General features: G+C 54.1%; 73 non-coding genes across 73 annotated transcripts; 37 read left to right on the top strand and 36 right to left on the bottom strand.

Annotated features, from left to right (window-relative positions):
• Positions 1-198: 198 nt before the first annotated feature.
• Positions 199-271, top strand: Trnar-acg (transfer RNA arginine (anticodon ACG)). Its single transcript has one exon. It is a non-coding gene; the product is annotated as a tRNA-Arg (tRNA).
• Positions 272-554: 283 nt separating this feature from the next.
• On the top strand, positions 555-626 carry Trnam-cau (transfer RNA methionine (anticodon CAU)). The gene has a single exon. It is a non-coding gene; the product is annotated as a tRNA-Met (tRNA).
• Positions 627-859: 233 nt separating this feature from the next.
• Trnad-guc (transfer RNA aspartic acid (anticodon GUC)) lies at positions 860-931 on the bottom strand. The gene has a single exon. It is a non-coding gene; the product is annotated as a tRNA-Asp (tRNA).
• A 111-nt stretch (positions 932-1042) lies between these two features.
• Trnai-uau (transfer RNA isoleucine (anticodon UAU)) lies at positions 1043-1134 on the bottom strand. The gene is given in 2 exon segments: positions 1043-1078; positions 1097-1134. It is a non-coding gene; the product is annotated as a tRNA-Ile (tRNA).
• A 442-nt stretch (positions 1135-1576) lies between these two features.
• Trnar-acg (transfer RNA arginine (anticodon ACG)) lies at positions 1577-1649 on the top strand. Its single transcript has one exon. It is a non-coding gene; the product is annotated as a tRNA-Arg (tRNA).
• Positions 1650-1932: 283 nt separating this feature from the next.
• Trnam-cau (transfer RNA methionine (anticodon CAU)) lies at positions 1933-2004 on the top strand. Its single transcript has one exon. It is a non-coding gene; the product is annotated as a tRNA-Met (tRNA).
• A 233-nt stretch (positions 2005-2237) lies between these two features.
• On the bottom strand, positions 2238-2309 carry Trnad-guc (transfer RNA aspartic acid (anticodon GUC)). Its single transcript has one exon. It is a non-coding gene; the product is annotated as a tRNA-Asp (tRNA).
• Positions 2310-2420: 111 nt separating this feature from the next.
• Positions 2421-2512, bottom strand: Trnai-uau (transfer RNA isoleucine (anticodon UAU)). Its single transcript is given in 2 exon segments — positions 2421-2456; positions 2475-2512. It is a non-coding gene; the product is annotated as a tRNA-Ile (tRNA).
• A 442-nt stretch (positions 2513-2954) lies between these two features.
• Positions 2955-3027, top strand: Trnar-acg (transfer RNA arginine (anticodon ACG)). Its single transcript has one exon. It is a non-coding gene; the product is annotated as a tRNA-Arg (tRNA).
• A 283-nt stretch (positions 3028-3310) lies between these two features.
• On the top strand, positions 3311-3382 carry Trnam-cau (transfer RNA methionine (anticodon CAU)). Its single transcript has one exon. It is a non-coding gene; the product is annotated as a tRNA-Met (tRNA).
• Positions 3383-3615: 233 nt separating this feature from the next.
• Positions 3616-3687, bottom strand: Trnad-guc (transfer RNA aspartic acid (anticodon GUC)). Its single transcript has one exon. It is a non-coding gene; the product is annotated as a tRNA-Asp (tRNA).
• Positions 3688-3798: 111 nt separating this feature from the next.
• Trnai-uau (transfer RNA isoleucine (anticodon UAU)) lies at positions 3799-3890 on the bottom strand. Its single transcript is given in 2 exon segments — positions 3799-3834; positions 3853-3890. It is a non-coding gene; the product is annotated as a tRNA-Ile (tRNA).
• A 442-nt stretch (positions 3891-4332) lies between these two features.
• Trnar-acg (transfer RNA arginine (anticodon ACG)) lies at positions 4333-4405 on the top strand. Its single transcript has one exon. It is a non-coding gene; the product is annotated as a tRNA-Arg (tRNA).
• A 283-nt stretch (positions 4406-4688) lies between these two features.
• Positions 4689-4760, top strand: Trnam-cau (transfer RNA methionine (anticodon CAU)). The gene has a single exon. It is a non-coding gene; the product is annotated as a tRNA-Met (tRNA).
• Positions 4761-4993: 233 nt separating this feature from the next.
• Positions 4994-5065, bottom strand: Trnad-guc (transfer RNA aspartic acid (anticodon GUC)). Its single transcript has one exon. It is a non-coding gene; the product is annotated as a tRNA-Asp (tRNA).
• Positions 5066-5176: 111 nt separating this feature from the next.
• Trnai-uau (transfer RNA isoleucine (anticodon UAU)) lies at positions 5177-5268 on the bottom strand. Its single transcript is given in 2 exon segments — positions 5177-5212; positions 5231-5268. It is a non-coding gene; the product is annotated as a tRNA-Ile (tRNA).
• A 442-nt stretch (positions 5269-5710) lies between these two features.
• Trnar-acg (transfer RNA arginine (anticodon ACG)) lies at positions 5711-5783 on the top strand. The gene has a single exon. It is a non-coding gene; the product is annotated as a tRNA-Arg (tRNA).
• A 283-nt stretch (positions 5784-6066) lies between these two features.
• Positions 6067-6138, top strand: Trnam-cau (transfer RNA methionine (anticodon CAU)). The gene has a single exon. It is a non-coding gene; the product is annotated as a tRNA-Met (tRNA).
• Positions 6139-6371: 233 nt separating this feature from the next.
• Trnad-guc (transfer RNA aspartic acid (anticodon GUC)) lies at positions 6372-6443 on the bottom strand. Its single transcript has one exon. It is a non-coding gene; the product is annotated as a tRNA-Asp (tRNA).
• A 111-nt stretch (positions 6444-6554) lies between these two features.
• Positions 6555-6646, bottom strand: Trnai-uau (transfer RNA isoleucine (anticodon UAU)). Its single transcript is given in 2 exon segments — positions 6555-6590; positions 6609-6646. It is a non-coding gene; the product is annotated as a tRNA-Ile (tRNA).
• Positions 6647-7088: 442 nt separating this feature from the next.
• Trnar-acg (transfer RNA arginine (anticodon ACG)) lies at positions 7089-7161 on the top strand. Its single transcript has one exon. It is a non-coding gene; the product is annotated as a tRNA-Arg (tRNA).
• Positions 7162-7444: 283 nt separating this feature from the next.
• Positions 7445-7516, top strand: Trnam-cau (transfer RNA methionine (anticodon CAU)). The gene has a single exon. It is a non-coding gene; the product is annotated as a tRNA-Met (tRNA).
• A 233-nt stretch (positions 7517-7749) lies between these two features.
• On the bottom strand, positions 7750-7821 carry Trnad-guc (transfer RNA aspartic acid (anticodon GUC)). The gene has a single exon. It is a non-coding gene; the product is annotated as a tRNA-Asp (tRNA).
• Positions 7822-7932: 111 nt separating this feature from the next.
• Positions 7933-8024, bottom strand: Trnai-uau (transfer RNA isoleucine (anticodon UAU)). Its single transcript is given in 2 exon segments — positions 7933-7968; positions 7987-8024. It is a non-coding gene; the product is annotated as a tRNA-Ile (tRNA).
• Positions 8025-8466: 442 nt separating this feature from the next.
• Positions 8467-8539, top strand: Trnar-acg (transfer RNA arginine (anticodon ACG)). The gene has a single exon. It is a non-coding gene; the product is annotated as a tRNA-Arg (tRNA).
• A 283-nt stretch (positions 8540-8822) lies between these two features.
• Positions 8823-8894, top strand: Trnam-cau (transfer RNA methionine (anticodon CAU)). The gene has a single exon. It is a non-coding gene; the product is annotated as a tRNA-Met (tRNA).
• Positions 8895-9127: 233 nt separating this feature from the next.
• On the bottom strand, positions 9128-9199 carry Trnad-guc (transfer RNA aspartic acid (anticodon GUC)). The gene has a single exon. It is a non-coding gene; the product is annotated as a tRNA-Asp (tRNA).
• Positions 9200-9310: 111 nt separating this feature from the next.
• Positions 9311-9402, bottom strand: Trnai-uau (transfer RNA isoleucine (anticodon UAU)). The gene is given in 2 exon segments: positions 9311-9346; positions 9365-9402. It is a non-coding gene; the product is annotated as a tRNA-Ile (tRNA).
• A 442-nt stretch (positions 9403-9844) lies between these two features.
• Positions 9845-9917, top strand: Trnar-acg (transfer RNA arginine (anticodon ACG)). Its single transcript has one exon. It is a non-coding gene; the product is annotated as a tRNA-Arg (tRNA).
• A 283-nt stretch (positions 9918-10200) lies between these two features.
• On the top strand, positions 10201-10272 carry Trnam-cau (transfer RNA methionine (anticodon CAU)). Its single transcript has one exon. It is a non-coding gene; the product is annotated as a tRNA-Met (tRNA).
• A 233-nt stretch (positions 10273-10505) lies between these two features.
• On the bottom strand, positions 10506-10577 carry Trnad-guc (transfer RNA aspartic acid (anticodon GUC)). The gene has a single exon. It is a non-coding gene; the product is annotated as a tRNA-Asp (tRNA).
• Positions 10578-10688: 111 nt separating this feature from the next.
• Positions 10689-10780, bottom strand: Trnai-uau (transfer RNA isoleucine (anticodon UAU)). The gene is given in 2 exon segments: positions 10689-10724; positions 10743-10780. It is a non-coding gene; the product is annotated as a tRNA-Ile (tRNA).
• Positions 10781-11221: 441 nt separating this feature from the next.
• On the top strand, positions 11222-11294 carry Trnar-acg (transfer RNA arginine (anticodon ACG)). The gene has a single exon. It is a non-coding gene; the product is annotated as a tRNA-Arg (tRNA).
• A 283-nt stretch (positions 11295-11577) lies between these two features.
• Trnam-cau (transfer RNA methionine (anticodon CAU)) lies at positions 11578-11649 on the top strand. Its single transcript has one exon. It is a non-coding gene; the product is annotated as a tRNA-Met (tRNA).
• A 233-nt stretch (positions 11650-11882) lies between these two features.
• Positions 11883-11954, bottom strand: Trnad-guc (transfer RNA aspartic acid (anticodon GUC)). Its single transcript has one exon. It is a non-coding gene; the product is annotated as a tRNA-Asp (tRNA).
• A 111-nt stretch (positions 11955-12065) lies between these two features.
• On the bottom strand, positions 12066-12157 carry Trnai-uau (transfer RNA isoleucine (anticodon UAU)). Its single transcript is given in 2 exon segments — positions 12066-12101; positions 12120-12157. It is a non-coding gene; the product is annotated as a tRNA-Ile (tRNA).
• A 442-nt stretch (positions 12158-12599) lies between these two features.
• Positions 12600-12672, top strand: Trnar-acg (transfer RNA arginine (anticodon ACG)). Its single transcript has one exon. It is a non-coding gene; the product is annotated as a tRNA-Arg (tRNA).
• Positions 12673-12955: 283 nt separating this feature from the next.
• On the top strand, positions 12956-13027 carry Trnam-cau (transfer RNA methionine (anticodon CAU)). Its single transcript has one exon. It is a non-coding gene; the product is annotated as a tRNA-Met (tRNA).
• A 233-nt stretch (positions 13028-13260) lies between these two features.
• Trnad-guc (transfer RNA aspartic acid (anticodon GUC)) lies at positions 13261-13332 on the bottom strand. The gene has a single exon. It is a non-coding gene; the product is annotated as a tRNA-Asp (tRNA).
• A 111-nt stretch (positions 13333-13443) lies between these two features.
• Positions 13444-13535, bottom strand: Trnai-uau (transfer RNA isoleucine (anticodon UAU)). The gene is given in 2 exon segments: positions 13444-13479; positions 13498-13535. It is a non-coding gene; the product is annotated as a tRNA-Ile (tRNA).
• Positions 13536-13977: 442 nt separating this feature from the next.
• Positions 13978-14050, top strand: Trnar-acg (transfer RNA arginine (anticodon ACG)). The gene has a single exon. It is a non-coding gene; the product is annotated as a tRNA-Arg (tRNA).
• A 283-nt stretch (positions 14051-14333) lies between these two features.
• Trnam-cau (transfer RNA methionine (anticodon CAU)) lies at positions 14334-14405 on the top strand. Its single transcript has one exon. It is a non-coding gene; the product is annotated as a tRNA-Met (tRNA).
• Positions 14406-14638: 233 nt separating this feature from the next.
• Positions 14639-14710, bottom strand: Trnad-guc (transfer RNA aspartic acid (anticodon GUC)). The gene has a single exon. It is a non-coding gene; the product is annotated as a tRNA-Asp (tRNA).
• A 111-nt stretch (positions 14711-14821) lies between these two features.
• Positions 14822-14913, bottom strand: Trnai-uau (transfer RNA isoleucine (anticodon UAU)). Its single transcript is given in 2 exon segments — positions 14822-14857; positions 14876-14913. It is a non-coding gene; the product is annotated as a tRNA-Ile (tRNA).
• A 441-nt stretch (positions 14914-15354) lies between these two features.
• Trnar-acg (transfer RNA arginine (anticodon ACG)) lies at positions 15355-15427 on the top strand. Its single transcript has one exon. It is a non-coding gene; the product is annotated as a tRNA-Arg (tRNA).
• Positions 15428-15710: 283 nt separating this feature from the next.
• Positions 15711-15782, top strand: Trnam-cau (transfer RNA methionine (anticodon CAU)). Its single transcript has one exon. It is a non-coding gene; the product is annotated as a tRNA-Met (tRNA).
• Positions 15783-16015: 233 nt separating this feature from the next.
• On the bottom strand, positions 16016-16087 carry Trnad-guc (transfer RNA aspartic acid (anticodon GUC)). Its single transcript has one exon. It is a non-coding gene; the product is annotated as a tRNA-Asp (tRNA).
• A 111-nt stretch (positions 16088-16198) lies between these two features.
• Trnai-uau (transfer RNA isoleucine (anticodon UAU)) lies at positions 16199-16290 on the bottom strand. Its single transcript is given in 2 exon segments — positions 16199-16234; positions 16253-16290. It is a non-coding gene; the product is annotated as a tRNA-Ile (tRNA).
• Positions 16291-16732: 442 nt separating this feature from the next.
• On the top strand, positions 16733-16805 carry Trnar-acg (transfer RNA arginine (anticodon ACG)). Its single transcript has one exon. It is a non-coding gene; the product is annotated as a tRNA-Arg (tRNA).
• Positions 16806-17088: 283 nt separating this feature from the next.
• Trnam-cau (transfer RNA methionine (anticodon CAU)) lies at positions 17089-17160 on the top strand. The gene has a single exon. It is a non-coding gene; the product is annotated as a tRNA-Met (tRNA).
• A 233-nt stretch (positions 17161-17393) lies between these two features.
• Trnad-guc (transfer RNA aspartic acid (anticodon GUC)) lies at positions 17394-17465 on the bottom strand. The gene has a single exon. It is a non-coding gene; the product is annotated as a tRNA-Asp (tRNA).
• Positions 17466-17576: 111 nt separating this feature from the next.
• Positions 17577-17668, bottom strand: Trnai-uau (transfer RNA isoleucine (anticodon UAU)). Its single transcript is given in 2 exon segments — positions 17577-17612; positions 17631-17668. It is a non-coding gene; the product is annotated as a tRNA-Ile (tRNA).
• A 442-nt stretch (positions 17669-18110) lies between these two features.
• Trnar-acg (transfer RNA arginine (anticodon ACG)) lies at positions 18111-18183 on the top strand. The gene has a single exon. It is a non-coding gene; the product is annotated as a tRNA-Arg (tRNA).
• A 283-nt stretch (positions 18184-18466) lies between these two features.
• Trnam-cau (transfer RNA methionine (anticodon CAU)) lies at positions 18467-18538 on the top strand. The gene has a single exon. It is a non-coding gene; the product is annotated as a tRNA-Met (tRNA).
• A 233-nt stretch (positions 18539-18771) lies between these two features.
• Trnad-guc (transfer RNA aspartic acid (anticodon GUC)) lies at positions 18772-18843 on the bottom strand. The gene has a single exon. It is a non-coding gene; the product is annotated as a tRNA-Asp (tRNA).
• Positions 18844-18954: 111 nt separating this feature from the next.
• On the bottom strand, positions 18955-19046 carry Trnai-uau (transfer RNA isoleucine (anticodon UAU)). Its single transcript is given in 2 exon segments — positions 18955-18990; positions 19009-19046. It is a non-coding gene; the product is annotated as a tRNA-Ile (tRNA).
• A 442-nt stretch (positions 19047-19488) lies between these two features.
• Trnar-acg (transfer RNA arginine (anticodon ACG)) lies at positions 19489-19561 on the top strand. Its single transcript has one exon. It is a non-coding gene; the product is annotated as a tRNA-Arg (tRNA).
• Positions 19562-19844: 283 nt separating this feature from the next.
• On the top strand, positions 19845-19916 carry Trnam-cau (transfer RNA methionine (anticodon CAU)). The gene has a single exon. It is a non-coding gene; the product is annotated as a tRNA-Met (tRNA).
• Positions 19917-20149: 233 nt separating this feature from the next.
• Positions 20150-20221, bottom strand: Trnad-guc (transfer RNA aspartic acid (anticodon GUC)). Its single transcript has one exon. It is a non-coding gene; the product is annotated as a tRNA-Asp (tRNA).
• Positions 20222-20332: 111 nt separating this feature from the next.
• On the bottom strand, positions 20333-20424 carry Trnai-uau (transfer RNA isoleucine (anticodon UAU)). Its single transcript is given in 2 exon segments — positions 20333-20368; positions 20387-20424. It is a non-coding gene; the product is annotated as a tRNA-Ile (tRNA).
• A 442-nt stretch (positions 20425-20866) lies between these two features.
• Trnar-acg (transfer RNA arginine (anticodon ACG)) lies at positions 20867-20939 on the top strand. The gene has a single exon. It is a non-coding gene; the product is annotated as a tRNA-Arg (tRNA).
• A 283-nt stretch (positions 20940-21222) lies between these two features.
• On the top strand, positions 21223-21294 carry Trnam-cau (transfer RNA methionine (anticodon CAU)). Its single transcript has one exon. It is a non-coding gene; the product is annotated as a tRNA-Met (tRNA).
• Positions 21295-21527: 233 nt separating this feature from the next.
• On the bottom strand, positions 21528-21599 carry Trnad-guc (transfer RNA aspartic acid (anticodon GUC)). The gene has a single exon. It is a non-coding gene; the product is annotated as a tRNA-Asp (tRNA).
• A 111-nt stretch (positions 21600-21710) lies between these two features.
• On the bottom strand, positions 21711-21802 carry Trnai-uau (transfer RNA isoleucine (anticodon UAU)). The gene is given in 2 exon segments: positions 21711-21746; positions 21765-21802. It is a non-coding gene; the product is annotated as a tRNA-Ile (tRNA).
• A 442-nt stretch (positions 21803-22244) lies between these two features.
• On the top strand, positions 22245-22317 carry Trnar-acg (transfer RNA arginine (anticodon ACG)). Its single transcript has one exon. It is a non-coding gene; the product is annotated as a tRNA-Arg (tRNA).
• A 283-nt stretch (positions 22318-22600) lies between these two features.
• Trnam-cau (transfer RNA methionine (anticodon CAU)) lies at positions 22601-22672 on the top strand. Its single transcript has one exon. It is a non-coding gene; the product is annotated as a tRNA-Met (tRNA).
• A 233-nt stretch (positions 22673-22905) lies between these two features.
• Trnad-guc (transfer RNA aspartic acid (anticodon GUC)) lies at positions 22906-22977 on the bottom strand. The gene has a single exon. It is a non-coding gene; the product is annotated as a tRNA-Asp (tRNA).
• Positions 22978-23088: 111 nt separating this feature from the next.
• Positions 23089-23180, bottom strand: Trnai-uau (transfer RNA isoleucine (anticodon UAU)). The gene is given in 2 exon segments: positions 23089-23124; positions 23143-23180. It is a non-coding gene; the product is annotated as a tRNA-Ile (tRNA).
• Positions 23181-23622: 442 nt separating this feature from the next.
• Trnar-acg (transfer RNA arginine (anticodon ACG)) lies at positions 23623-23695 on the top strand. The gene has a single exon. It is a non-coding gene; the product is annotated as a tRNA-Arg (tRNA).
• Positions 23696-23978: 283 nt separating this feature from the next.
• Trnam-cau (transfer RNA methionine (anticodon CAU)) lies at positions 23979-24050 on the top strand. The gene has a single exon. It is a non-coding gene; the product is annotated as a tRNA-Met (tRNA).
• Positions 24051-24283: 233 nt separating this feature from the next.
• Positions 24284-24355, bottom strand: Trnad-guc (transfer RNA aspartic acid (anticodon GUC)). Its single transcript has one exon. It is a non-coding gene; the product is annotated as a tRNA-Asp (tRNA).
• Positions 24356-24466: 111 nt separating this feature from the next.
• On the bottom strand, positions 24467-24558 carry Trnai-uau (transfer RNA isoleucine (anticodon UAU)). Its single transcript is given in 2 exon segments — positions 24467-24502; positions 24521-24558. It is a non-coding gene; the product is annotated as a tRNA-Ile (tRNA).
• Positions 24559-25000: 442 nt separating this feature from the next.
• On the top strand, positions 25001-25073 carry Trnar-acg (transfer RNA arginine (anticodon ACG)). Its single transcript has one exon. It is a non-coding gene; the product is annotated as a tRNA-Arg (tRNA).
• Positions 25074-25149: the final 76 nt, after the last annotated feature.

The raw sequence follows: 25149 nt of genomic DNA, 5'->3' as shown, positions 1-25149 counted from the left end.
TGGCAAGCTCTAAGCCGTGCAGGCGCACCGTGGCCGAGCAGCTGGAGGAGAGATGCCTTCCTTGGCAGCTCCCTGCAGAGTGCGCAAGACCAGAGTGGCCGCGCCGCCGTTGTCAGTGGACGACATGCAGTTGCCGAGCCACGGAGAACACGTTGCTTTGCGATGTGCACCCGCCTCGTGGTAGAAAACGCAAACAGTGGCCCTGTTTCGCAACGGATAACGCGTCTGACTACGGATCAGAAGATTCCAGGTTCGAATCCTGGCAGGGTCGGCATTTTGTTAGTTGCGGGCGCGTAGCTAGGCAGTGGATTCGAATGTCTCCACCTTCGTGGAGTGCAATGTTAATCCTGAGCATCTCGCAGCTGCATCTCGAGACGATTGCGGTAAATATCGCTTCGTGCAAGCGTCAGCGTAGCGTCAGTCGAGCAAAGTCGAGACAAGTCAAGCTGAGAGATGTTACGCACTTAATTAAACGGTAGGCGCGGGAAACCGACGCAGACAACGCTTTCCAAGTGTCCCATGTCACGCACCGAAGAGCGCGGACGGCTCCACGCAGCAGAGTGGCGCAGTGGAAGCGTGCTGGGCCCATAACCCAGAGGTCCGTGGATCGAAACCACGCTCTGCTAAAATTATTCCTTTTCTTGGGTGCCTCGAGCTCGATCATTAAGCCTGGGGTGAGCTGATTCAGCGTCAACAGCAACCCCTGTAAGTCGTGAAACGACGACGTCGTGTGAAGAATGCGAGAAACACTTCCTAAGACGCAGACTTACTTACGATTTTGCAGTAACTACATTCCTTGATCGCAACGTTAATGTCCTTTCGGGCCACGCGTGCAACTTTCGCGATATAAAAATCGCACCTCCCCGGCGGGGAATCGAACCCCGGTCTCCCGCGTGACAGGCGGGGATACTAACCACTATACTACCGAGGAACACGCGATCGGTGGCTATAATGCACGCACACTTATGTTTCTCAAGCAGGTGATACATCTCAACTCTCGCGTCCCGATGCTTTCAGAGTCAGCTGCTACGAAATAAAAGTGTGCCCCAGGTGAGGCTCGAACTCACAACCCCGGCATTGCTCACGGCTACTGCCTTATAAGTACCGTGCGCTAACCAATTGCGCCACTGGGGCTACAGCAGAGAGCTTTCAGTTAGCGATACTCACTTTGCTGCCAACCTGTTGTGGCTGCACACCCGTCATAAGATCGTCACCTGCGGCCATACTGCGAATTTAGCACCTGTCTACGAATGCCTCATTCGATTCTTGCTTCATATGCTACACTTACAAGCATATCAACCGCTTGTCATCGCCGAAAAAATGCAGAAAAACGCGCGCCTTGCCTTCTGCTACCTGTCCAACAGCGAGGGCAGATGTGTGGCAAGCTCTAAGCCGTGCAGGCGCACCGTGGCCGAGCAGCTGGAGGAGAGATGCCTTCCTTGGCAGCTCCCTGCAGAGTGCGCAAGACCAGAGTGGCCGCGCCGCCGTTGTCAGTGGACGACATGCAGTTGCCGAGCCACGGAGAACACGTTGCTTTGCGATGTGCACCCGCCTCGTGGTAGAAAACGCAAACAGTGGCCCTGTTTCGCAACGGATAACGCGTCTGACTACGGATCAGAAGATTCCAGGTTCGAATCCTGGCAGGGTCGGCATTTTGTTAGTTGCGGGCGCGTAGCTAGGCAGTGGATTCGAATGTCTCCACCTTCGTGGAGTGCAATGTTAATCCTGAGCATCTCGCAGCTGCATCTCGAGACGATTGCGGTAAATATCGCTTCGTGCAAGCGTCAGCGTAGCGTCAGTCGAGCAAAGTCGAGACAAGTCAAGCTGAGAGATGTTACGCACTTAATTAAACGGTAGGCGCGGGAAACCGACGCAGACAACGCTTTCCAAGTGTCCCATGTCACGCACCGAAGAGCGCGGACGGCTCCACGCAGCAGAGTGGCGCAGTGGAAGCGTGCTGGGCCCATAACCCAGAGGTCCGTGGATCGAAACCACGCTCTGCTAAAATTATTCCTTTTCTTGGGTGCCTCGAGCTCGATCATTAAGCCTGGGGTGAGCTGATTCAGCGTCAACAGCAACCCCTGTAAGTCGTGAAACGACGACGTCGTGTGAAGAATGCGAGAAACACTTCCTAAGACGCAGACTTACTTACGATTTTGCAGTAACTACATTCCTTGATCGCAACGTTAATGTCCTTTCGGGCCACGCGTGCAACTTTCGCGATATAAAAATCGCACCTCCCCGGCGGGGAATCGAACCCCGGTCTCCCGCGTGACAGGCGGGGATACTAACCACTATACTACCGAGGAACACGCTATCGGTGGCTATAATGCACGCACACTTATGTTTCTCAAGCAGGTGATACATCTCAACTCTCGCGTCCCGATGCTTTCAGAGTCAGCTGCTACGAAATAAAAGTGTGCCCCAGGTGAGGCTCGAACTCACAACCCCGGCATTGCTCACGGCTACTGCCTTATAAGTACCGTGCGCTAACCAATTGCGCCACTGGGGCTACAGCAGAGAGCTTTCAGTTAGCGATACTCACTTTGCTGCCAACCTGTTGTGGCTGCACACCCGTCATAAGATCGTCACCTGCGGCCATACTGCGAATTTAGCACCTGTCTACGAATGCCTCATTCGATTCTTGCTTCATATGCTACACTTACAAGCATATCAACCGCTTGTCATCGCCGAAAAAATGCAGAAAAACGCGCGCCTTGCCTTCTGCTACCTGTCCAACAGCGAGGGCAGATGTGTGGCAAGCTCTAAGCCGTGCAGGCGCACCGTGGCCGAGCAGCTGGAGGAGAGATGCCTTCCTTGGCAGCTCCCTGCAGAGTGCGCAAGACCAGAGTGGCCGCGCCGCCGTTGTCAGTGGACGACATGCAGTTGCCGAGCCACGGAGAACACGTTGCTTTGCGATGTGCACCCGCCTCGTGGTAGAAAACGCAAACAGTGGCCCTGTTTCGCAACGGATAACGCGTCTGACTACGGATCAGAAGATTCCAGGTTCGAATCCTGGCAGGGTCGGCATTTTGTTAGTTGCGGGCGCGTAGCTAGGCAGTGGATTCGAATGTCTCCACCTTCGTGGAGTGCAATGTTAATCCTGAGCATCTCGCAGCTGCATCTCGAGACGATTGCGGTAAATATCGCTTCGTGCAAGCGTCAGCGTAGCGTCAGTCGAGCAAAGTCGAGACAAGTCAAGCTGAGAGATGTTACGCACTTAATTAAACGGTAGGCGCGGGAAACCGACGCAGACAACGCTTTCCAAGTGTCCCATGTCACGCACCGAAGAGCGCGGACGGCTCCACGCAGCAGAGTGGCGCAGTGGAAGCGTGCTGGGCCCATAACCCAGAGGTCCGTGGATCGAAACCACGCTCTGCTAAAATTATTCCTTTTCTTGGGTGCCTCGAGCTCGATCATTAAGCCTGGGGTGAGCTGATTCAGCGTCAACAGCAACCCCTGTAAGTCGTGAAACGACGACGTCGTGTGAAGAATGCGAGAAACACTTCCTAAGACGCAGACTTACTTACGATTTTGCAGTAACTACATTCCTTGATCGCAACGTTAATGTCCTTTCGGGCCACGCGTGCAACTTTCGCGATATAAAAATCGCACCTCCCCGGCGGGGAATCGAACCCCGGTCTCCCGCGTGACAGGCGGGGATACTAACCACTATACTACCGAGGAACACGCGATCGGTGGCTATAATGCACGCACACTTATGTTTCTCAAGCAGGTGATACATCTCAACTCTCGCGTCCCGATGCTTTCAGAGTCAGCTGCTACGAAATAAAAGTGTGCCCCAGGTGAGGCTCGAACTCACAACCCCGGCATTGCTCACGGCTACTGCCTTATAAGTACCGTGCGCTAACCAATTGCGCCACTGGGGCTACAGCAGAGAGCTTTCAGTTAGCGATACTCACTTTGCTGCCAACCTGTTGTGGCTGCACACCCGTCATAAGATCGTCACCTGCGGCCATACTGCGAATTTAGCACCTGTCTACGAATGCCTCATCCGATTCTTGCTTCATATGCTACACTTACAAGCATATCAACCGCTTGTCATCGCCGAAAAAATGCAGAAAAACGCGCGCCTTGCCTTCTGCTACCTGTCCAACAGCGAGGGCAGATGTGTGGCAAGCTCTAAGCCGTGCAGGCGCACCGTGGCCGAGCAGCTGGAGGAGAGATGCCTTCCTTGGCAGCTCCCTGCAGAGTGCGCAAGACCAGAGTGGCCGCGCCGCCGTTGTCAGTGGACGACATGCAGTTGCCGAGCCACGGAGAACACGTTGCTTTGCGATGTGCACCCGCCTCGTGGTAGAAAACGCAAACAGTGGCCCTGTTTCGCAACGGATAACGCGTCTGACTACGGATCAGAAGATTCCAGGTTCGAATCCTGGCAGGGTCGGCATTTTGTTAGTTGCGGGCGCGTAGCTAGGCAGTGGATTCGAATGTCTCCACCTTCGTGGAGTGCAATGTTAATCCTGAGCATCTCGCAGCTGCATCTCGAGACGATTGCGGTAAATATCGCTTCGTGCAAGCGTCAGCGTAGCGTCAGTCGAGCAAAGTCGAGACAAGTCAAGCTGAGAGATGTTACGCACTTAATTAAACGGTAGGCGCGGGAAACCGACGCAGACAACGCTTTCCAAGTGTCCCATGTCACGCACCGAAGAGCGCGGACGGCTCCACGCAGCAGAGTGGCGCAGTGGAAGCGTGCTGGGCCCATAACCCAGAGGTCCGTGGATCGAAACCACGCTCTGCTAAAATTATTCCTTTTCTTGGGTGCCTCGAGCTCGATCATTAAGCCTGGGGTGAGCTGATTCAGCGTCAACAGCAACCCCTGTAAGTCGTGAAACGACGACGTCGTGTGAAGAATGCGAGAAACACTTCCTAAGACGCAGACTTACTTACGATTTTGCAGTAACTACATTCCTTGATCGCAACGTTAATGTCCTTTCGGGCCACGCGTGCAACTTTCGCGATATAAAAATCGCACCTCCCCGGCGGGGAATCGAACCCCGGTCTCCCGCGTGACAGGCGGGGATACTAACCACTATACTACCGAGGAACACGCGATCGGTGGCTATAATGCACGCACACTTATGTTTCTCAAGCAGGTGATACATCTCAACTCTCGCGTCCCGATGCTTTCAGAGTCAGCTGCTACGAAATAAAAGTGTGCCCCAGGTGAGGCTCGAACTCACAACCCCGGCATTGCTCACGGCTACTGCCTTATAAGTACCGTGCGCTAACCAATTGCGCCACTGGGGCTACAGCAGAGAGCTTTCAGTTAGCGATACTCACTTTGCTGCCAACCTGTTGTGGCTGCACACCCGTCATAAGATCGTCACCTGCGGCCATACTGCGAATTTAGCACCTGTCTACGAATGCCTCATTCGATTCTTGCTTCATATGCTACACTTACAAGCATATCAACCGCTTGTCATCGCCGAAAAAATGCAGAAAAACGCGCGCCTTGCCTTCTGCTACCTGTCCAACAGCGAGGGCAGATGTGTGGCAAGCTCTAAGCCGTGCAGGCGCACCGTGGCCGAGCAGCTGGAGGAGAGATGCCTTCCTTGGCAGCTCCCTGCAGAGTGCGCAAGACCAGAGTGGCCGCGCCGCCGTTGTCAGTGGACGACATGCAGTTGCCGAGCCACGGAGAACACGTTGCTTTGCGATGTGCACCCGCCTCGTGGTAGAAAACGCAAACAGTGGCCCTGTTTCGCAACGGATAACGCGTCTGACTACGGATCAGAAGATTCCAGGTTCGAATCCTGGCAGGGTCGGCATTTTGTTAGTTGCGGGCGCGTAGCTAGGCAGTGGATTCGAATGTCTCCACCTTCGTGGAGTGCAATGTTAATCCTGAGCATCTCGCAGCTGCATCTCGAGACGATTGCGGTAAATATCGCTTCGTGCAAGCGTCAGCGTAGCGTCAGTCGAGCAAAGTCGAGACAAGTCAAGCTGAGAGATGTTACGCACTTAATTAAACGGTAGGCGAGGGAAACCGACGCAGACAACGCTTTCCAAGTGTCCCATGTCACGCACCGAAGAGCGCGGACGGCTCCACGCAGCAGAGTGGCGCAGTGGAAGCGTGCTGGGCCCATAACCCAGAGGTCCGTGGATCGAAACCACGCTCTGCTAAAATTATTCCTTTTCTTGGGTGCCTCGAGCTCGATCATTAAGCCTGGGGTGAGCTGATTCAGCGTCAACAGCAACCCCTGTAAGTCGTGAAACGACGACGTCGTGTGAAGAATGCGAGAAACACTTCCTAAGACGCAGACTTACTTACGATTTTGCAGTAACTACATTCCTTGATCGCAACGTTAATGTCCTTTCGGGCCACGCGTGCAACTTTCGCGATATAAAAATCGCACCTCCCCGGCGGGGAATCGAACCCCGGTCTCCCGCGTGACAGGCGGGGATACTAACCACTATACTACCGAGGAACTCGCGATCGGTGGCTGTAATGCACGCACACTTATGTTTCTCAAGCAGGTGATACATCTCAACTCTCGCGTCCCGATGCTTTCAGAGTCAGCTGCTACGAAATAAAAGTGTGCCCCAGGTGAGGCTCGAACTCACAACCCCGGCATTGCTCACGGCTACTGCCTTATAAGTACCGTGCGCTAACCAATTGCGCCACTGGGGCTACAGCAGAGAGCTTTCAGTTAGCGATACTCACTTTGCTGCCAACCTGTTGTGGCTGCACACCCGTCATAAGATCGTCACCTGCGGCCATACTGCGAATTTAGCACCAGTCTACGAATGCCTCATCCGATTCTTGCTTCATATGCTACACTTACAAGCATATCAACCGCTTGTCATCGCCGAAAAAATGCAGAAAAACGCGCGCCTTGCCTTCTGCTACCTGTCCAACAGCGAGGGCAGATGTGTGGCAAGCTCTAAGCCGTGCAGGCGCACCGTGGCCGAGCAGCTGGAGGAGAGATGCCTTCCTTGGCAGCTCCCTGCAGAGTGCGCAAGACCAGAGTGGCCGCGCCGCCGTTGTCAGTGGACGACATGCAGTTGCCGAGCCACGGAGAACACGTTGCTTTGCGATGTGCACCCGCCTCGTGGTAGAAAACGCAAACAGTGGCCCTGTTTCGCAACGGATAACGCGTCTGACTACGGATCAGAAGATTCCAGGTTCGAATCCTGGCAGGGTCGGCATTTTGTTAGTTGCGGGCGCGTAGCTAGGCAGTGGATTCGAATGTCTCCACCTTCGTGGAGTGCAATGTTAATCCTGAGCATCTCGCAGCTGCATCTCGAGACGATTGCGTTAAATATCGCTTCGTGCAAGCGTCAGCGTAGCGTCAGTCGAGCAAAGTCGAGACAAGTCAAGCTGAGAGATGTTACGCACTTAATTAAACGGTAGGCGCGGGAAACCGACGCAGACAACGCTTTCCAAGTGTCCCATGTCACGCACCGAAGAGCGCGGACGGCTCCACGCAGCAGAGTGGCGCAGTGGAAGCGTGCTGGGCCCATAACCCAGAGGTCCGTGGATCGAAACCACGCTCTGCTAAAATTATTCCTTTTCTTGGGTGCCTCGAGCTCGATCATTAAGCCTGGGGTGAGCTGATTCAGCGTCAACAGCAACCCCTGTAAGTCGTGAAACGACGACGTCGTGTGAAGAATGCGAGAAACACTTCCTAAGACGCAGACTTACTTACGATTTTGCAGTAACTACATTCCTTGATCGCAACGTTAATGTCCTTTCGGGCCACGCGTGCAACTTTCGCGATATAAAAATCGCACCTCCCCGGCGGGGAATCGAACCCCGGTCTCCCGCGTGACAGGCGGGGATACTAACCACTATACTACCGAGGAACACGCGATCGGTGGCTATAATGCACGCACACTTATGTTTCTCAAGCAGGTGATACATCTCAACTCTCGCGTCCCGATGCTTTCAGAGTCAGCTGCTACGAAATAAAAGTGTGCCCCAGGTGAGGCTCGAACTCACAACCCCGGCATTGCTCACGGCTACTGCCTTATAAGTACCGTGCGCTAACCAATTGCGCCACTGGGGCTACAGCAGAGAGCTTTCAGTTAGCGATACTCACTTTGCTGCCAACCTGTTGTGGCTGCACACCCGTCATAAGATCGTCACCTGCGGCCATACTGCGAATTTAGCACCTGTCTACGAATGCCTCATTCGATTCTTGCTTCATATGCTACACTTACAAGCATATCAACCGCTTGTCATCGCCGAAAAAATGCAGAAAAACGCGCGCCTTGCCTTCTGCTACCTGTCCAACAGCGAGGGCAGATGTGTGGCAAGCTCTAAGCCGTGCAGGCGCACCGTGGCCGAGCAGCTGGAGGAGAGATGCCTTCCTTGGCAGCTCCCTGCAGAGTGCGCAAGACCAGAGTGGCCGCGCCGCCGTTGTCAGTGGACGACATGCAGTTGCCGAGCCACGGAGAACACGTTGCTTTGCGATGTGCACCCGCCTCGTGGTAGAAAACGCAAACAGTGGCCCTGTTTCGCAACGGATAACGCGTCTGACTACGGATCAGAAGATTCCAGGTTCGAATCCTGGCAGGGTCGGCATTTTGTTAGTTGCGGGCGCGTAGCTAGGCAGTGGATTCGAATGTCTCCACCTTCGTGGAGTGCAATGTTAATCCTGAGCATCTCGCAGCTGCATCTCGAGACGATTGCGGTAAATATCGCTTCGTGCAAGCGTCAGCGTAGCGTCAGTCGAGCAAAGTCGAGACAAGTCAAGCTGAGAGATGTTACGCACTTAATTAAACGGTAGGCGCGGGAAACCGACGCAGACAACGCTTTCCAAGTGTCCCATGTCACGCACCGAAGAGCGCGGACGGCTCCACGCAGCAGAGTGGCGCAGTGGAAGCGTGCTGGGCCCATAACCCAGAGGTCCGTGGATCGAAACCACGCTCTGCTAAAATTATTCCTTTTCTTGGGTGCCTCGAGCTCGATCATTAAGCCTGGGGTGAGCTGATTCAGCGTCAACAGCAACCCCTGTAAGTCGTGAAACGACGACGTCGTGTGAAGAATGCGAGAAACACTTCCTAAGACGCAGACTTACTTACGATTTTGCAGTAACTACATTCCTTGATCGCAACGTTAATGTCCTTTCGGGCCACGCGTGCAACTTTCGCGATATAAAAATCGCACCTCCCCGGCGGGGAATCGAACCCCGGTCTCCCGCGTGACAGGCGGGGATACTAACCACTATACTACCGAGGAACACGCGATCGGTGGCTATAATGCACGCACACTTATGTTTCTCAAGCAGGTGATACATCTCAACTCTCGCGTCCCGATGCTTTCAGAGTCAGCTGCTACGAAATAAAAGTGTGCCCCAGGTGAGGCTCGAACTCACAACCCCGGCATTGCTCACGGCTACTGCCTTATAAGTACCGTGCGCTAACCAATTGCGCCACTGGGGCTACAGCAGAGAGCTTTCAGTTAGCGATACTCACTTTGCTGCCAACCTGTTGTGGCTGCACACCCGTCATAAGATCGTCACCTGCGGCCATACTGCGAATTTAGCACCTGTCTACGAATGCCTCATTCGATTCTTGCTTCATATGCTACACTTACAAGCATATCAACCGCTTGTCATCGCCGAAAAAATGCAGAAAAACGCGCGCCTTGCCTTCTGCTACCTGTCCAACAGCGAGGGCAGATGTGTGGCAAGCTCTAAGCCGTGCAGGCGCACCGTGGCCGAGCAGCTGGAGGAGAGATGCCTTCCTTGGCAGCTCCCTGCAGAGTGCGCAAGACCAGAGTGGCCGCGCCGCCGTTGTCAGTGGACGACATGCAGTTGCCGAGCCACGGAGAACACGTTGCTTTGCGATGTGCACCCGCCTCGTGGTAGAAAACGCAAACAGTGGCCCTGTTTCGCAACGGATAACGCGTCTGACTACGGATCAGAAGATTCCAGGTTCGAATCCTGGCAGGGTCGGCATTTTGTTAGTTGCGGGCGCGTAGCTAGGCAGTGGATTCGAATGTCTCCACCTTCGTGGAGTGCAATGTTAATCCTGAGCATCTCGCAGCTGCATCTCGAGACGATTGCGGTAAATATCGCTTCGTGCAAGCGTCAGCGTAGCGTCAGTCGAGCAAAGTCGAGACAAGTCAAGCTGAGAGATGTTACGCACTTAATTAAACGGTAGGCGCGGGAAACCGACGCAGACAACGCTTTCCAAGTGTCCCATGTCACGCACCGAAGAGCGCGGACGGCTCCACGCAGCAGAGTGGCGCAGTGGAAGCGTGCTGGGCCCATAACCCAGAGGTCCGTGGATCGAAACCACGCTCTGCTAAAATTATTCCTTTTCTTGGGTGCCTCGAGCTCGATCATTAAGCCTGGGGTGAGCTGATTCAGCGTCAACAGCAACCCCTGTAAGTCGTGAAACGACGACGTCGTGTGAAGAATGCGAGAAACACTTCCTAAGACGCAGACTTACTTACGATTTTGCAGTAACTACATTCCTTGATCGCAACGTTAATGTCCTTTCGGGCCACGCGTGCAACTTTCGCGATATAAAAATCGCACCTCCCCGGCGGGGAATCGAACCCCGGTCTCCCGCGTGACAGGCGGGGATACTAACCACTATACTACCGAGGAACACGCGATCGGTGGCTATAATGCACGCACACTTATGTTTCTCAAGCAGGTGATACATCTCAACTCTCGCGTCCCGATGCTTTCAGAGTCAGCTGCTACGAAATAAAAGTGTGCCCCAGGTGAGGCTCGAACTCACAACCCCGGCATTGCTCACGGCTACTGCCTTATAAGTACCGTGCGCTAACCAATTGCGCCACTGGGGCTACAGCAGAGAGCTTTCAGTTAGCGATACTCACTTTGCTGCCAACCTGTTGTGGCTGCACACCCGTCATAAGATGTCACCTGCGGCCATACTGCGAATTTAGCACCTGTCTACGAATGCCTCATCCGATTCTTGCTTCATATGCTACACTTACAAGCATATCAACCGCTTGTCATCGCCGAAAAAATGCAGAAAAACGCGCGCCTTGCCTTCTGCTACCTGTCCAACAGCGAGGGCAGATGTGTGGCAAGCTCTAAGCCGTGCAGGCGCACCGTGGCCGAGCAGCTGGAGGAGAGATGCCTTCCTTGGCAGCTCCCTGCAGAGTGCGCAAGACCAGAGTGGCCGCGCCGCCGTTGTCAGTGGACGACATGCAGTTGCCGAGCCACGGAGAACACGTTGCTTTGCGATGTGCACCCGCCTCGTGGTAGAAAACGCAAACAGTGGCCCTGTTTCGCAACGGATAACGCGTCTGACTACGGATCAGAAGATTCCAGGTTCGAATCCTGGCAGGGTCGGCATTTTGTTAGTTGCGGGCGCGTAGCTAGGCAGTGGATTCGAATGTCTCCACCTTCGTGGAGTGCAATGTTAATCCTGAGCATCTCGCAGCTGCATCTCGAGACGATTGCGGTAAATATCGCTTCGTGCAAGCGTCAGCGTAGCGTCAGTCGAGCAAAGTCGAGACAAGTCAAGCTGAGAGATGTTACGCACTTAATTAAACGGTAGGCGCGGGAAACCGACGCAGACAACGCTTTCCAAGTGTCCCATGTCACGCACCGAAGAGCGCGGACGGCTCCACGCAGCAGAGTGGCGCAGTGGAAGCGTGCTGGGCCCATAACCCAGAGGTCCGTGGATCGAAACCACGCTCTGCTAAAATTATTCCTTTTCTTGGGTGCCTCGAGCTCGATCATTAAGCCTGGGGTGAGCTGATTCAGCGTCAACAGCAACCCCTGTAAGTCGTGAAACGACGACGTCGTGTGAAGAATGCGAGAAACACTTCCTAAGACGCAGACTTACTTACGATTTTGCAGTAACTACATTCCTTGATCGCAACGTTAATGTCCTTTCGGGCCACGCGTGCAACTTTCGCGATATAAAAATCGCACCTCCCCGGCGGGGAATCGAACCCCGGTCTCCCGCGTGACAGGCGGGGATACTAACCACTATACTACCGAGGAACACGCGATCGGTGGCTATAATGCACGCACACTTATGTTTCTCAAGCAGGTGATACATCTCAACTCTCGCGTCCCGATGCTTTCAGAGTCAGCTGCTACGAAATAAAAGTGTGCCCCAGGTGAGGCTCGAACTCACAACCCCGGCATTGCTCACGGCTACTGCCTTATAAGTACCGTGCGCTAACCAATTGCGCCACTGGGGCTACAGCAGAGAGCTTTCAGTTAGCGATACTCACTTTGCTGCCAACCTGTTGTGGCTGCACACCCGTCATAAGATCGTCACCTGCGGCCATACTGCGAATTTAGCACCTGTCTACGAATGCCTCATTCGATTCTTGCTTCATATGCTACACTTACAAGCATATCAACCGCTTGTCATCGCCGAAAAAATGCAGAAAAACGCGCGCCTTGCCTTCTGCTACCTGTCCAACAGCGAGGGCAGATGTGTGGCAAGCTCTAAGCCGTGCAGGCGCACCGTGGCCGAGCAGCTGGAGGAGAGATGCCTTCCTTGGCAGCTCCCTGCAGAGTGCGCAAGACCAGAGTGGCCGCGCCGCCGTTGTCAGTGGACGACATGCAGTTGCCGAGCCACGGAGAACACGTTGCTTTGCGATGTGCACCCGCCTCGTGGTAGAAAACGCAAACAGTGGCCCTGTTTCGCAACGGATAACGCGTCTGACTACGGATCAGAAGATTCCAGGTTCGAATCCTGGCAGGGTCGGCATTTTGTTAGTTGCGGGCGCGTAGCTAGGCAGTGGATTCGAATGTCTCCACCTTCGTGGAGTGCAATGTTAATCCTGAGCATCTCGCAGCTGCATCTCGAGACGATTGCGGTAAATATCGCTTCGTGCAAGCGTCAGCGTAGCGTCAGTCGAGCAAAGTCGAGACAAGTCAAGCTGAGAGATGTTACGCACTTAATTAAACGGTAGGCGCGGGAAACCGACGCAGACAACGCTTTCCAAGTGTCCCATGTCACGCACCGAAGAGCGCGGACGGCTCCACGCAGCAGAGTGGCGCAGTGGAAGCGTGCTGGGCCCATAACCCAGAGGTCCGTGGATCGAAACCACGCTCTGCTAAAATTATTCCTTTTCTTGGGTGCCTCGAGCTCGATCATTAAGCCTGGGGTGAGCTGATTCAGCGTCAACAGCAACCCCTGTAAGTCGTGAAACGACGACGTCGTGTGAAGAATGCGAGAAACACTTCCTAAGACGCAGACTTACTTACGATTTTGCAGTAACTACATTCCTTGATCGCAACGTTAATGTCCTTTCGGGCCACGCGTGCAACTTTCGCGATATAAAAATCGCACCTCCCCGGCGGGGAATCGAACCCCGGTCTCCCGCGTGACAGGCGGGGATACTAACCACTATACTACCGAGGAACACGCGATCGGTGGCTATAATGCACGCACACTTATGTTTCTCAAGCAGGTGATACATCTCAACTCTCGCGTCCCGATGCTTTCAGAGTCAGCTGCTACGAAATAAAAGTGTGCCCCAGGTGAGGCTCGAACTCACAACCCCGGCATTGCTCACGGCTACTGCCTTATAAGTACCGTGCGCTAACCAATTGCGCCACTGGGGCTACAGCAGAGAGCTTTCAGTTAGCGATACTCACTTTGCTGCCAACCTGTTGTGGCTGCACACCCGTCATAAGATCGTCACCTGCGGCCATACTGCGAATTTAGCACCTGTCTACGAATGCCTCATCCGATTCTTGCTTCATATGCTACACTTACAAGCATATCAACCGCTTGTCATCGCCGAAAAAATGCAGAAAAACGCGCGCCTTGCCTTCTGCTACCTGTCCAACAGCGAGGGCAGATGTGTGGCAAGCTCTAAGCCGTGCAGGCGCACCGTGGCCGAGCAGCTGGAGGAGAGATGCCTTCCTTGGCAGCTCCCTGCAGAGTGCGCAAGACCAGAGTGGCCGCGCCGCCGTTGTCAGTGGACGACATGCAGTTGCCGAGCCACGGAGAACACGTTGCTTTGCGATGTGCACCCGCCTCGTGGTAGAAAACGCAAACAGTGGCCCTGTTTCGCAACGGATAACGCGTCTGACTACGGATCAGAAGATTCCAGGTTCGAATCCTGGCAGGGTCGGCATTTTGTTAGTTGCGGGCGCGTAGCTAGGCAGTGGATTCGAATGTCTCCACCTTCGTGGAGTGCAATGTTAATCCTGAGCATCTCGCAGCTGCATCTCGAGACGATTGCGGTAAATATCGCTTCGTGCAAGCGTCAGCGTAGCGTCAGTCGAGCAAAGTCGAGACAAGTCAAGCTGAGAGATGTTACGCACTTAATTAAACGGTAGGCGCGGGAAACCGACGCAGACAACGCTTTCCAAGTGTCCCATGTCACGCACCGAAGAGCGCGGACGGCTCCACGCAGCAGAGTGGCGCAGTGGAAGCGTGCTGGGCCCATAACCCAGAGGTCCGTGGATCGAAACCACGCTCTGCTAAAATTATTCCTTTTCTTGGGTGCCTCGAGCTCGATCATTAAGCCTGGGGTGAGCTGATTCAGCGTCAACAGCAACCCCTGTAAGTCGTGAAACGACGACGTCGTGTGAAGAATGCGAGAAACACTTCCTAAGACGCAGACTTACTTACGATTTTGCAGTAACTACATTCCTTGATCGCAACGTTAATGTCCTTTCGGGCCACGCGTGCAACTTTCGCGATATAAAAATCGCACCTCCCCGGCGGGGAATCGAACCCCGGTCTCCCGCGTGACAGGCGGGGATACTAACCACTATACTACCGAGGAACACGCGATCGGTGGCTATAATGCACGCACACTTATGTTTCTCAAGCAGGTGATACATCTCAACTCTCGCGTCCCGATGCTTTCAGAGTCAGCTGCTACGAAATAAAAGTGTGCCCCAGGTGAGGCTCGAACTCACAACCCCGGCATTGCTCACGGCTACTGCCTTATAAGTACCGTGCGCTAACCAATTGCGCCACTGGGGCTACAGCAGAGAGCTTTCAGTTAGCGATACTCACTTTGCTGCCAACCTGTTGTGGCTGCACACCCGTCATAAGATGTCACCTGCGGCCATACTGCGAATTTAGCACCTGTCTACGAATGCCTCATCCGATTCTTGCTTCATATGCTACACTTACAAGCATATCAACCGCTTGTCATCGCCGAAAAAATGCAGAAAAACGCGCGCCTTGCCTTCTGCTACCTGTCCAACAGCGAGGGCAGATGTGTGGCAAGCTCTAAGCCGTGCAGGCGCACCGTGGCCGAGCAGCTGGAGGAGAGATGCCTTCCTTGGCAGCTCCCTGCAGAGTGCGCAAGACCAGAGTGGCCGCGCCGCCGTTGTCAGTGGACGACATGCAGTTGCCGAGCCACGGAGAACACGTTGCTTTGCGATGTGCACCCGCCTCGTGGTAGAAAACGCAAACAGTGGCCCTGTTTCGCAACGGATAACGCGTCTGACTACGGATCAGAAGATTCCAGGTTCGAATCCTGGCAGGGTCGGCATTTTGTTAGTTGCGGGCGCGTAGCTAGGCAGTGGATTCGAATGTCTCCACCTTCGTGGAGTGCAATGTTAATCCTGAGCATCTCGCAGCTGCATCTCGAGACGATTGCGGTAAATATCGCTTCGTGCAAGCGTCAGCGTAGCGTCAGTCGAGCAAAGTCGAGACAAGTCAAGCTGAGAGATGTTACGCACTTAATTAAACGGTAGGCGCGGGAAACCGACGCAGACAACGCTTTCCAAGTGTCCCATGTCACGCACCGAAGAGCGCGGACGGCTCCACGCAGCAGAGTGGCGCAGTGGAAGCGTGCTGGGCCCATAACCCAGAGGTCCGTGGATCGAAACCACGCTCTGCTAAAATTATTCCTTTTCTTGGGTGCCTCGAGCTCGATCATTAAGCCTGGGGTGAGCTGATTCAGCGTCAACAGCAACCCCTGTAAGTCGTGAAACGACGACGTCGTGTGAAGAATGCGAGAAACACTTCCTAAGACGCAGACTTACTTACGATTTTGCAGTAACTACATTCCTTGATCGCAACGTTAATGTCCTTTCGGGCCACGCGTGCAACTTTCGCGATATAAAAATCGCACCTCCCCGGCGGGGAATCGAACCCCGGTCTCCCGCGTGACAGGCGGGGATACTAACCACTATACTACCGAGGAACACGCGATCGGTGGCTATAATGCACGCACACTTATGTTTCTCAAGCAGGTGATACATCTCAACTCTCGCGTCCCGATGCTTTCAGAGTCAGCTGCTACGAAATAAAAGTGTGCCCCAGGTGAGGCTCGAACTCACAACCCCGGCATTGCTCACGGCTACTGCCTTATAAGTACCGTGCGCTAACCAATTGCGCCACTGGGGCTACAGCAGAGAGCTTTCAGTTAGCGATACTCACTTTGCTGCCAACCTGTTGTGGCTGCACACCCGTCATAAGATCGTCACCTGCGGCCATACTGCGAATTTAGCACCTGTCTACGAATGCCTCATTCGATTCTTGCTTCATATGCTACACTTACAAGCATATCAACCGCTTGTCATCGCCGAAAAAATGCAGAAAAACGCGCGCCTTGCCTTCTGCTACCTGTCCAACAGCGAGGGCAGATGTGTGGCAAGCTCTAAGCCGTGCAGGCGCACCGTGGCCGAGCAGCTGGAGGAGAGATGCCTTCCTTGGCAGCTCCCTGCAGAGTGCGCAAGACCAGAGTGGCCGCGCCGCCGTTGTCAGTGGACGACATGCAGTTGCCGAGCCACGGAGAACACGTTGCTTTGCGATGTGCACCCGCCTCGTGGTAGAAAACGCAAACAGTGGCCCTGTTTCGCAACGGATAACGCGTCTGACTACGGATCAGAAGATTCCAGGTTCGAATCCTGGCAGGGTCGGCATTTTGTTAGTTGCGGGCGCGTAGCTAGGCAGTGGATTCGAATGTCTCCACCTTCGTGGAGTGCAATGTTAATCCTGAGCATCTCGCAGCTGCATCTCGAGACGATTGCGGTAAATATCGCTTCGTGCAAGCGTCAGCGTAGCGTCAGTCGAGCAAAGTCGAGACAAGTCAAGCTGAGAGATGTTACGCACTTAATTAAACGGTAGGCGCGGGAAACCGACGCAGACAACGCTTTCCAAGTGTCCCATGTCACGCACCGAAGAGCGCGGACGGCTCCACGCAGCAGAGTGGCGCAGTGGAAGCGTGCTGGGCCCATAACCCAGAGGTCCGTGGATCGAAACCACGCTCTGCTAAAATTATTCCTTTTCTTGGGTGCCTCGAGCTCGATCATTAAGCCTGGGGTGAGCTGATTCAGCGTCAACAGCAACCCCTGTAAGTCGTGAAACGACGACGTCGTGTGAAGAATGCGAGAAACACTTCCTAAGACGCAGACTTACTTACGATTTTGCAGTAACTACATTCCTTGATCGCAACGTTAATGTCCTTTCGGGCCACGCGTGCAACTTTCGCGATATAAAAATCGCACCTCCCCGGCGGGGAATCGAACCCCGGTCTCCCGCGTGACAGGCGGGGATACTAACCACTATACTACCGAGGAACACGCGATCGGTGGCTATAATGCACGCACACTTATGTTTCTCAAGCAGGTGATACATCTCAACTCTCGCGTCCCGATGCTTTCAGAGTCAGCTGCTACGAAATAAAAGTGTGCCCCAGGTGAGGCTCGAACTCACAACCCCGGCATTGCTCACGGCTACTGCCTTATAAGTACCGTGCGCTAACCAATTGCGCCACTGGGGCTACAGCAGAGAGCTTTCAGTTAGCGATACTCACTTTGCTGCCAACCTGTTGTGGCTGCACACCCGTCATAAGATCGTCACCTGCGGCCATACTGCGAATTTAGCACCTGTCTACGAATGCCTCATCCGATTCTTGCTTCATATGCTACACTTACAAGCATATCAACCGCTTGTCATCGCCGAAAAAATGCAGAAAAACGCGCGCCTTGCCTTCTGCTACCTGTCCAACAGCGAGGGCAGATGTGTGGCAAGCTCTAAGCCGTGCAGGCGCACCGTGGCCGAGCAGCTGGAGGAGAGATGCCTTCCTTGGCAGCTCCCTGCAGAGTGCGCAAGACCAGAGTGGCCGCGCCGCCGTTGTCAGTGGACGACATGCAGTTGCCGAGCCACGGAGAACACGTTGCTTTGCGATGTGCACCCGCCTCGTGGTAGAAAACGCAAACAGTGGCCCTGTTTCGCAACGGATAACGCGTCTGACTACGGATCAGAAGATTCCAGGTTCGAATCCTGGCAGGGTCGGCATTTTGTTAGTTGCGGGCGCGTAGCTAGGCAGTGGATTCGAATGTCTCCACCTTCGTGGAGTGCAATGTTAATCCTGAGCATCTCGCAGCTGCATCTCGAGACGATTGCGGTAAATATCGCTTCGTGCAAGCGTCAGCGTAGCGTCAGTCGAGCAAAGTCGAGACAAGTCAAGCTGAGAGATGTTACGCACTTAATTAAACGGTAGGCGCGGGAAACCGACGCAGACAACGCTTTCCAAGTGTCCCATGTCACGCACCGAAGAGCGCGGACGGCTCCACGCAGCAGAGTGGCGCAGTGGAAGCGTGCTGGGCCCATAACCCAGAGGTCCGTGGATCGAAACCACGCTCTGCTAAAATTATTCCTTTTCTTGGGTGCCTCGAGCTCGATCATTAAGCCTGGGGTGAGCTGATTCAGCGTCAACAGCAACCCCTGTAAGTCGTGAAACGACGACGTCGTGTGAAGAATGCGAGAAACACTTCCTAAGACGCAGACTTACTTACGATTTTGCAGTAACTACATTCCTTGATCGCAACGTTAATGTCCTTTCGGGCCACGCGTGCAACTTTCGCGATATAAAAATCGCACCTCCCCGGCGGGGAATCGAACCCCGGTCTCCCGCGTGACAGGCGGGGATACTAACCACTATACTACCGAGGAACACGCGATCGGTGGCTATAATGCACGCACACTTATGTTTCTCAAGCAGGTGATACATCTCAACTCTCGCGTCCCGATGCTTTCAGAGTCAGCTGCTACGAAATAAAAGTGTGCCCCAGGTGAGGCTCGAACTCACAACCCCGGCATTGCTCACGGCTACTGCCTTATAAGTACCGTGCGCTAACCAATTGCGCCACTGGGGCTACAGCAGAGAGCTTTCAGTTAGCGATACTCACTTTGCTGCCAACCTGTTGTGGCTGCACACCCGTCATAAGATCGTCACCTGCGGCCATACTGCGAATTTAGCACCTGTCTACGAATGCCTCATTCGATTCTTGCTTCATATGCTACACTTACAAGCATATCAACCGCTTGTCATCGCCGAAAAAATGCAGAAAAACGCGCGCCTTGCCTTCTGCTACCTGTCCAACAGCGAGGGCAGATGTGTGGCAAGCTCTAAGCCGTGCAGGCGCACCGTGGCCGAGCAGCTGGAGGAGAGATGCCTTCCTTGGCAGCTCCCTGCAGAGTGCGCAAGACCAGAGTGGCCGCGCCGCCGTTGTCAGTGGACGACATGCAGTTGCCGAGCCACGGAGAACACGTTGCTTTGCGATGTGCACCCGCCTCGTGGTAGAAAACGCAAACAGTGGCCCTGTTTCGCAACGGATAACGCGTCTGACTACGGATCAGAAGATTCCAGGTTCGAATCCTGGCAGGGTCGGCATTTTGTTAGTTGCGGGCGCGTAGCTAGGCAGTGGATTCGAATGTCTCCACCTTCGTGGAGTGCAATGTTAATCCTGAGCATCTCGCAGCTGCATCTCGAGACGATTGCGGTAAATATCGCTTCGTGCAAGCGTCAGCGTAGCGTCAGTCGAGCAAAGTCGAGACAAGTCAAGCTGAGAGATGTTACGCACTTAATTAAACGGTAGGCGCGGGAAACCGACGCAGACAACGCTTTCCAAGTGTCCCATGTCACGCACCGAAGAGCGCGGACGGCTCCACGCAGCAGAGTGGCGCAGTGGAAGCGTGCTGGGCCCATAACCCAGAGGTCCGTGGATCGAAACCACGCTCTGCTAAAATTATTCCTTTTCTTGGGTGCCTCGAGCTCGATCATTAAGCCTGGGGTGAGCTGATTCAGCGTCAACAGCAACCCCTGTAAGTCGTGAAACGACGACGTCGTGTGAAGAATGCGAGAAACACTTCCTAAGACGCAGACTTACTTACGATTTTGCAGTAACTACATTCCTTGATCGCAACGTTAATGTCCTTTCGGGCCACGCGTGCAACTTTCGCGATATAAAAATCGCACCTCCCCGGCGGGGAATCGAACCCCGGTCTCCCGCGTGACAGGCGGGGATACTAACCACTATACTACCGAGGAACACGCGATCGGTGGCTATAATGCACGCACACTTATGTTTCTCAAGCAGGTGATACATCTCAACTCTCGCGTCCCGATGCTTTCAGAGTCAGCTGCTACGAAATAAAAGTGTGCCCCAGGTGAGGCTCGAACTCACAACCCCGGCATTGCTCACGGCTACTGCCTTATAAGTACCGTGCGCTAACCAATTGCGCCACTGGGGCTACAGCAGAGAGCTTTCAGTTAGCGATACTCACTTTGCTGCCAACCTGTTGTGGCTGCACACCCGTCATAAGATCGTCACCTGCGGCCATACTGCGAATTTAGCACCTGTCTACGAATGCCTCATCCGATTCTTGCTTCATATGCTACACTTACAAGCATATCAACCGCTTGTCATCGCCGAAAAAATGCAGAAAAACGCGCGCCTTGCCTTCTGCTACCTGTCCAACAGCGAGGGCAGATGTGTGGCAAGCTCTAAGCCGTGCAGGCGCACCGTGGCCGAGCAGCTGGAGGAGAGATGCCTTCCTTGGCAGCTCCCTGCAGAGTGCGCAAGACCAGAGTGGCCGCGCCGCCGTTGTCAGTGGACGACATGCAGTTGCCGAGCCACGGAGAACACGTTGCTTTGCGATGTGCACCCGCCTCGTGGTAGAAAACGCAAACAGTGGCCCTGTTTCGCAACGGATAACGCGTCTGACTACGGATCAGAAGATTCCAGGTTCGAATCCTGGCAGGGTCGGCATTTTGTTAGTTGCGGGCGCGTAGCTAGGCAGTGGATTCGAATGTCTCCACCTTCGTGGAGTGCAATGTTAATCCTGAGCATCTCGCAGCTGCATCTCGAGACGATTGCGGTAAATATCGCTTCGTGCAAGCGTCAGCGTAGCGTCAGTCGAGCAAAGTCGAGACAAGTCAAGCTGAGAGATGTTACGCACTTAATTAAACGGTAGGCGCGGGAAACCGACGCAGACAACGCTTTCCAAGTGTCCCATGTCACGCACCGAAGAGCGCGGACGGCTCCACGCAGCAGAGTGGCGCAGTGGAAGCGTGCTGGGCCCATAACCCAGAGGTCCGTGGATCGAAACCACGCTCTGCTAAAATTATTCCTTTTCTTGGGTGCCTCGAGCTCGATCATTAAGCCTGGGGTGAGCTGATTCAGCGTCAACAGCAACCCCTGTAAGTCGTGAAACGACGACGTCGTGTGAAGAATGCGAGAAACACTTCCTAAGACGCAGACTTACTTACGATTTTGCAGTAACTACATTCCTTGATCGCAACGTTAATGTCCTTTCGGGCCACGCGTGCAACTTTCGCGATATAAAAATCGCACCTCCCCGGCGGGGAATCGAACCCCGGTCTCCCGCGTGACAGGCGGGGATACTAACCACTATACTACCGAGGAACACGCGATCGGTGGCTATAATGCACGCACACTTATGTTTCTCAAGCAGGTGATACATCTCAACTCTCGCGTCCCGATGCTTTCAGAGTCAGCTGCTACGAAATAAAAGTGTGCCCCAGGTGAGGCTCGAACTCACAACCCCGGCATTGCTCACGGCTACTGCCTTATAAGTACCGTGCGCTAACCAATTGCGCCACTGGGGCTACAGCAGAGAGCTTTCAGTTAGCGATACTCACTTTGCTGCCAACCTGTTGTGGCTGCACACCCGTCATAAGATCGTCACCTGCGGCCATACTGCGAATTTAGCACCTGTCTACGAATGCCTCATCCGATTCTTGCTTCATATGCTACACTTACAAGCATATCAACCGCTTGTCATCGCCGAAAAAATGCAGAAAAACGCGCGCCTTGCCTTCTGCTACCTGTCCAACAGCGAGGGCAGATGTGTGGCAAGCTCTAAGCCGTGCAGGCGCACCGTGGCCGAGCAGCTGGAGGAGAGATGCCTTCCTTGGCAGCTCCCTGCAGAGTGCGCAAGACCAGAGTGGCCGCGCCGCCGTTGTCAGTGGACGACATGCAGTTGCCGAGCCACGGAGAACACGTTGCTTTGCGATGTGCACCCGCCTCGTGGTAGAAAACGCAAACAGTGGCCCTGTTTCGCAACGGATAACGCGTCTGACTACGGATCAGAAGATTCCAGGTTCGAATCCTGGCAGGGTCGGCATTTTGTTAGTTGCGGGCGCGTAGCTAGGCAGTGGATTCGAATGTCTCCACCTTCGTGGAGTGCAATGTTAATCCTGAGCATCTCGCAGCTGCATCTCGAGACGATTGCGGTAAATATCGCTTCGTGCAAGCGTCAGCGTAGCGTCAGTCGAGCAAAGTCGAGACAAGTCAAGCTGAGAGATGTTACGCACTTAATTAAACGGTAGGCGCGGGAAACCGACGCAGACAACGCTTTCCAAGTGTCCCATGTCACGCACCGAAGAGCGCGGACGGCTCCACGCAGCAGAGTGGCGCAGTGGAAGCGTGCTGGGCCCATAACCCAGAGGTCCGTGGATCGAAACCACGCTCTGCTAAAATTATTCCTTTTCTTGGGTGCCTCGAGCTCGATCATTAAGCCTGGGGTGAGCTGATTCAGCGTCAACAGCAACCCCTGTAAGTCGTGAAACGACGACGTCGTGTGAAGAATGCGAGAAACACTTCCTAAGACGCAGACTTACTTACGATTTTGCAGTAACTACATTCCTTGATCGCAACGTTAATGTCCTTTCGGGCCACGCGTGCAACTTTCGCGATATAAAAATCGCACCTCCCCGGCGGGGAATCGAACCCCGGTCTCCCGCGTGACAGGCGGGGATACTAACCACTATACTACCGAGGAACACGCGATCGGTGGCTATAATGCACGCACACTTATGTTTCTCAAGCAGGTGATACATCTCAACTCTCGCGTCCCGATGCTTTCAGAGTCAGCTGCTACGAAATAAAAGTGTGCCCCAGGTGAGGCTCGAACTCACAACCCCGGCATTGCTCACGGCTACTGCCTTATAAGTACCGTGCGCTAACCAATTGCGCCACTGGGGCTACAGCAGAGAGCTTTCAGTTAGCGATACTCACTTTGCTGCCAACCTGTTGTGGCTGCACACCCGTCATAAGATCGTCACCTGCGGCCATACTGCGAATTTAGCACCTGTCTACGAATGCCTCATTCGATTCTTGCTTCATATGCTACACTTACAAGCATATCAACCGCTTGTCATCGCCGAAAAAATGCAGAAAAACGCGCGCCTTGCCTTCTGCTACCTGTCCAACAGCGAGGGCAGATGTGTGGCAAGCTCTAAGCCGTGCAGGCGCACCGTGGCCGAGCAGCTGGAGGAGAGATGCCTTCCTTGGCAGCTCCCTGCAGAGTGCGCAAGACCAGAGTGGCCGCGCCGCCGTTGTCAGTGGACGACATGCAGTTGCCGAGCCACGGAGAACACGTTGCTTTGCGATGTGCACCCGCCTCGTGGTAGAAAACGCAAACAGTGGCCCTGTTTCGCAACGGATAACGCGTCTGACTACGGATCAGAAGATTCCAGGTTCGAATCCTGGCAGGGTCGGCATTTTGTTAGTTGCGGGCGCGTAGCTAGGCAGTGGATTCGAATGTCTCCACCTTCGTGGAGTGCAATGTTAATCCTGAGCATCTCGCAGCTGCATCTCGAGACGATTGCGGTAAATATCGCTTCGTGCAAGCGTCAGCGTAGCGTCAGTCGAGCAAAGTCGAGACAAGTCAAGCTGAGAGATGTTACGCACTTAATTAAACGGTAGGCGCGGGAAACCGACGCAGACAACGCTTTCCAAGTGTCCCATGTCACGCACCGAAGAGCGCGGACGGCTCCACGCAGCAGAGTGGCGCAGTGGAAGCGTGCTGGGCCCATAACCCAGAGGTCCGTGGATCGAAACCACGCTCTGCTAAAATTATTCCTTTTCTTGGGTGCCTCGAGCTCGATCATTAAGCCTGGGGTGAGCTGATTCAGCGTCAACAGCAACCCCTGTAAGTCGTGAAACGACGACGTCGTGTGAAGAATGCGAGAAACACTTCCTAAGACGCAGACTTACTTACGATTTTGCAGTAACTACATTCCTTGATCGCAACGTTAATGTCCTTTCGGGCCACGCGTGCAACTTTCGCGATACAAAAATCGCACCTCCCCGGCGGGGAATCGAACCCCGGTCTCCCGCGTGACAGGCGGGGATACTAACCACTATACTACCGAGGAACACGCGATCGGTGGCTATAATGCACGCACACTTATGTTTCTCAAGCAGGTGATACATCTCAACTCTCGCGTCCCGATGCTTTCAGAGTCAGCTGCTACGAAATAAAAGTGTGCCCCAGGTGAGGCTCGAACTCACAACCCCGGCATTGCTCACGGCTACTGCCTTATAAGTACCGTGCGCTAACCAATTGCGCCACTGGGGCTACAGCAGAGAGCTTTCAGTTAGCGATACTCACTTTGCTGCCAACCTGTTGTGGCTGCACACCCGTCATAAGATCGTCACCTGCGGCCATACTGCGAATTTAGCACCTGTCTACGAATGCCTCATTCGATTCTTGCTTCATATGCTACACTTACAAGCATATCAACCGCTTGTCATCGCCGAAAAAATGCAGAAAAACGCGCGCCTTGCCTTCTGCTACCTGTCCAACAGCGAGGGCAGATGTGTGGCAAGCTCTAAGCCGTGCAGGCGCACCGTGGCCGAGCAGCTGGAGGAGAGATGCCTTCCTTGGCAGCTCCCTGCAGAGTGCGCAAGACCAGAGTGGCCGCGCCGCCGTTGTCAGTGGACGACATGCAGTTGCCGAGCCACGGAGAACACGTTGCTTTGCGATGTGCACCCGCCTCGTGGTAGAAAACGCAAACAGTGGCCCTGTTTCGCAACGGATAACGCGTCTGACTACGGATCAGAAGATTCCAGGTTCGAATCCTGGCAGGGTCGGCATTTTGTTAGTTGCGGGCGCGTAGCTAGGCAGTGGATTCGAATGTCTCCACCTTCGTGGAGTGCAATGTTAATC

The sequence above is a fragment of the Schistocerca nitens genome, chromosome 9, assembly GCF_023898315.1.
Source record: "Schistocerca nitens isolate TAMUIC-IGC-003100 chromosome 9, iqSchNite1.1, whole genome shotgun sequence".
Lineage (NCBI taxonomy): Eukaryota > Metazoa > Arthropoda > Insecta > Orthoptera > Acrididae > Schistocerca > Schistocerca nitens.
Note: the sequence above shows the minus strand (reverse complement) of the source record. Positions and strands in the feature narration are given on the sequence as shown.